Genomic DNA, 5309 nt, shown 5'->3' with positions numbered 1-5309 from the left:
TCTCGCCTCCGCGGATCCGGCTCTTTCGCGCGGCCCCTTCTCTCTCGCCTCGCCAACTGGACCCACTTTTCCCTGGGAAGGACGGGAGCCGGGACACAAAGGCACGCGCGCTTCGTTCCCGGCTAGGCGGCACTCGCTTGGCCCTGGCGACCGCACGCGCGGCCGCTCCGCTCCGCCTCGGACGCAGGTACGGGGTCAACCTGCGGGGATGCGGCCCGTCACCTCGCTCCCATAAGACGGACAGACGAGTCCAAAGCCGGCCAGGCCTCCAAGAGGACCAATGCAGCTCGACCGGGGAGGGGCGCCAACGCAGGCCGCCTCCTACCATGACGCAGCCGGAGGCGGCCGACAACAGCGACCCCTTGGTGAACTTCCGCAGACGGCCGAGACAACAGGTCTACCCGGCCGGCGCCGAAATTGCACTAAGTCCCGCCGGAGCGAGGTAGACCTGATGTCCCCGGCCGGCGCCCGCCACCAGGGGGCAAGGCCGGCCCCCGGCGGACCCCGGAGCGAGGTAGACCTGATGTCCCCGACCGGAGCCGGGGTAGACCTGATGTCCCCGACCGGAGCCGGGGTAGACCTGATGTCCCCGGCCGCAGCCGGGGTAGACCTGTTGTCCCCGGCCGCAGCCGGGGTAGACCTGATGTCCCCGGCCGGAGCCGGGGTAGACCTGATGTCCCCGGCCGCAGCCGGGGTAGACCTGATGTCCCCGGCCGGAGCCGGGGTAGACCTGTTGTCCCCGACCGGAGCCGGGGTAGACCTGATGTCCCCGGCCGCAGCCGGGGTAGACCTGATGTCCCCGACCGGAGCCGGGGTAGACCTGATGTCCCCGACCGGAGCCGGGGTAGACCTGATGTCCCCGGCCGGAGCCGGGGTAGACCTGATGTCCCCGGCCGCAGCCGGGGTAGACCTGTTGTCCCCGGCCGCAGCCGGGGTAGACCTGATGTCCCCGGCCGGAGCCGGGGTAGACCTGATGTCCCCGGCCGGAGCCGGGGTAGACCTGATGTCCCCGGCCGCAGCCGGGGTAGACCTGATGTCCCCGGCCGGAGCCGGGGTAGAACCTGTTGTCCCCGACCGGAGCCGGGTAGACCTGATGTCCCCGGCCGCAGCCGGGTAGACCTGATGTCCCGACCGGAGCCGGGGTAGACCTGATGTCCCCGGCCGGAGCCGGGTAGACCTGATGTCCCCGGCCCGCAGCCGGGGTAGACCTGTTGTCCCCGGCCGCAGCCGGGTAGACCTGATGTCCCCGACCGGAGCCGGGGTAGACCTGATGTCCCCGGCCGGAGCCGGGGTAGACCTGTTGTCCCCGACCGGAGCCGGGGTAGACCTGATGTCCCCGGCCGCAGCCGGGGTAGACCTGATGTCCCCGGCCGCAGCCGGGGTAGACCTGTTGTCCCCGGCCGGAGCCGGGGTAGACCTGATGTCCCCGGCCGGAGCCGGGGTAGACCTGATGTCCCCGACCGGAGCCGGGGTAGACCTGTTGTCCCCGACCGGAGCCGGGGGTAGACCTGATGTCCCCGGCCGCAGCCGGGGTAGACCTGATGTCCCCGGCCGCAGCCGGGGTAGACCTGATGTCCCCGACCGGAGCCGGGGTAGACCTGATGTCCCCGGGCCGCAGCGGGGTAGACCTGATGTCCCCGGCCGCAGCCGGGGTAGACCTGATGTCCCCGACCGGAGCCGGGGTAGACCTGATGTCCCCGGCCGGAGCCGGGGTAGACCTGATGTCCCCGGCCGCAGCCGGGGTAGACCTGATGTCCCCGACCGGCAGCCGGGGTAGACCTGTTGTCCCCCGGCCGGAGCCGGGGTAGACCTGATGTCCCCGGCCGCAGCCGGGGTAGACCTGATGTCCCCGGCCGCAGCCGGGGTAGACCTGATGTCCCCGACCGGAGCCGGGGTAGACCTGATGTCCCCGACCGGAGCCGGGGTAGACCTGATGTCCCCGGCCGGAGCCGGGGTAGACCTGATGTCCCCGGCCGCAGCCGGGTAGACCTGATGTCCCCCGACCGGAGCCGGGGTAGACCTGTTGTCCCCCGGCCGGAGCCGGGGTAGACCTGATGTCCCCGACCGGAGCCGGGGTAGACCTGATGTCCCCGACCGGAGCCGGGGTAGACCTGATGTCCCCGGCCGCAGCCGGGGTAGACCTGATGTCCCCGGCCGCAGCCGGGGTAGACCTGATGAGCCGGGTCCGGCTCGGATCCATGGTTGACCTCCTGTCCCCCTGTTGTCGCCCGCCGCCCGGGCACCTCGCCGTGCCCAGCGACCCCAGAGCGGGTGAAGCTCACAGCCTCATAACACCCCGGAGCCAGATGGCTCGATCGACCCCCCCGTCCCACACAATGAACCCCAACCCCACCCCCCCCTTTCAAGACCATGACATGTTTTCCATTTTTTTGTTGTTGTTCTTTGGGGGGATTTGGTTTGGGTTTGCTTTGGTATTTTCTTTTGTTTTGTTTTCGGGGGGGGGGGGGGGGGGGGGGGCTGTTTTGGGGGTTTTTTGGGGGTTTTTTCCAGTTGCTTTGGCTTTCTCTGATACTGATTTTTGAGGTTGGTTTTTTTTGGGGGGTTGGGGGGCTTGTGGTTTGGATTTGGGTTTTCTTGGGTTGTCCCCCACCCCCCGGGCCCCCCCCCGCCCCGCCCCGCCCCTTTTTCTTTTCTCCTTTCCTGAAAGAATGGCTCTTCTATTTGCTTGGAACGAGAAACTTATCCGGGAAAGCAAACCAACCCAAAAATTGACCCATTGGATTTCTTTTTCTTTCCTATCGGAAGCGCCCCCAGCCGAGCCGACGGGCAAGCCGAGGCCGGTGCTCTGCCTGCTGACACGCTGACCTGGCCAAACAGCGCCCCCACCACCCACCCCCCGCCCTGCCCCGCCACGCCCTCCTGGGGTGGAACCTACCCAGGCCGGCCGCCCTGGCCCCGATGCGGCTCGCCCCGCCGCGCCCCTCCCCTCCCCTCCCCTCCCCGCCCCGCCCCGCCCCGCCCGCCGGTAGAGGCGACGGCGGCCAGCCGGCACCGCCGCCAGCACACAGGCGCTGTGTGTAGCTTTCGGGCGGGTTGTTTCACGGTCCGCAGAGGTCTTGGGCCCTCGACGTGACTCTAGGGGGCCGTGGGGACTCGGTGCCGAGGCGCCCGGGGCCGGCACGAAGCCACCGGCCCTCGTCCGCACAGAGACAGAAACAGTGACACGCACCCCCCCCCCCCCCCCAACAAACCCTAACCCTAACCCTAACTCCCCCCGCCCCCCACTAACCCTAACCCTAACCCTAACCCTAACCCTAACCCTAACCCTAACCCTAACCCTAACTCCCCCCGCCCCCCACTAACCCTAACCCTAACCCTAACCCTAACCCTAACCCCCCCCCCACTAACCCTAACCCTAACCCTAACCCTAACCCTAACCCTAACCCTAACCCTAACCCCCCCCCCCCCCCCCCCAACTAACCCTAACCCTAACGCACGGCCACGCCTGCAGGCTACCACACCGCTGCGCGTGAAAGGAAGGCGCGCCAACCCTCCCCGCCCCCTCACCAACCCCTCCCCAGCCACCTCCACCCGGCCCCCTGCCACCCGCGCGCGCGCAGCCGGCCCGCCGCCCGCCCATAGGCATTCACGCTCTGGCGTGCCCTCTCTCCCTGGCCCTGCCCCGGCCCCTGGCCCTGCCCGCTCTGTGGCAAGCGCAGCCGGCCATGGGCGGTTGGGGGCGCCCCGCCCTCCCCCCATCAGCCTCCCCGGCGCTGTCTGCATCCTTTGCCGCTTGCTAGGCTGCCGTAGGCCAAGGCCGGCCCGGGACAACAGGTCTAGCCAAGAGCCTGGGACAACAGGTCTACCCTAGGGGCCTGGGACAACAGGTCTAGCCAAGGGGCCGGGCTGCCGTAGGCGAGGGCCCGCCCGGGGACACCAGGTCTACCCCCAGGGCCTGGGACAAAAGGTCTACCCCAAGGGGCCTGGGCTATCAGGTCTACCCCGGAAGCGCAGGACATCAGGTCTACCCCGGCGGCCCGGGACAACAGGTCTACCCCAAGGGGCCCGGGGACAACAGGTCTACCCAAGGGGCCTGGGACAACAGGTCTACCCCGGCGGCGTGGGACAACAGGTCTACCCCGGAGGCCCGGGACAACAGGTCTACCCCCGAAGCCTAGGACAAACAGGTCTACCCCCGGCGGCCCGGGACAACAGGTCTACCCTGAAGGCCTGGGACAACAGGTCTACCCCGAAGCCTAGGACATCAGGTCTACCCCGGCGGCCCGGGACAACAGGTCTACCCCGGAGGCCCGGGACAACAGGTCTACCCCGGCGGCCCGGGACATCAGGTCTACCCCAAGGGGCCTGGGACAACAGGTCTACCCAAGGGGCCTCGGCCATCAGGTCTACCCCGAAGCCTAGGACATCAGGTCTACCCCAAGGGCCTGGGACAACAGGTCTACCCCGGAGGCCCGGGACAACAGGTCTACCCTAGGGGCCTCGGCCATCAGGTCTACCCCGAAGCCTAGGACATCAGGTCTACCCCGGCGGCCCGGGACAACAGGTCTACCCCGGCGGCCCGGGACAACAGGTCTACCCCGAAGCCTAGGACAACAGGTCTACCCTGAAGGCCTGGGACAACAGGTCTACCCCGAAGCCTAGGACATCAGGTCTACCCCGGCGGCCCGGGACAACAGGTCTACCCCGGCGGCCCGGGACAACAGGTCTACCCCAAGGGGCCTGGGACAACAGGTCTACCCAAGGGGCCTCGGCCATCAGGTCTACCCCGAAGCCTAGGACATCAGGTCTACCCAAGGGGCCTGGGACAACAGGTCTACCCCGGAGGCCCGGGACAACAGGTCTACCTAGGGGCCTCGGCCATCAGGTCTACCCCGAAGCCTAGGACATCAGGCCTACCCCGGCGGTCCCGGGACAACAGGTCTACCCCCGGCGGCCCGGACAACAGGTCTACCCCGAAGCCTAGGACAACAGGTCTACCCCGGCGGCCCGGGACAACAGGTCTACCCTGAAGGCCTGGGACAACAGGTCTACCCCGAAGCCTAGGACATCAGGTCTACCCCAAGGGGCCTGGGACAACAGGTCTACCCCGGAGGCCCGGGACAAACAGGTCTACCCTAGGGGCCTCGGCCATCAGGTCTACCCCGAAGCCTAGGACATCACGGTCTACCCCGGCGGCCCGGGGACAACAGTCTACCCCGGCGGCCCGGGACAACAGGTCTACCCCGAAGCCTAGGACAACAGGTCTACCCTGAAGGCCTGGGACAACAGGTCTACCCGAAGCCTAGGACATCAGGTCTACCCCGGCGGCCCGGGACAACTGGTCTACC

Source organism: Agelaius tricolor, unplaced genomic scaffold (assembly GCF_023055355.1).
Source record: "Agelaius tricolor isolate 1412-34295 unplaced genomic scaffold, bAgeTri1.0.p SCAF_60, whole genome shotgun sequence".
NCBI classification, from domain to species: Eukaryota; Metazoa; Chordata; class Aves; order Passeriformes; family Icteridae; genus Agelaius; species Agelaius tricolor.
Note: the sequence above shows the minus strand (reverse complement) of the source record.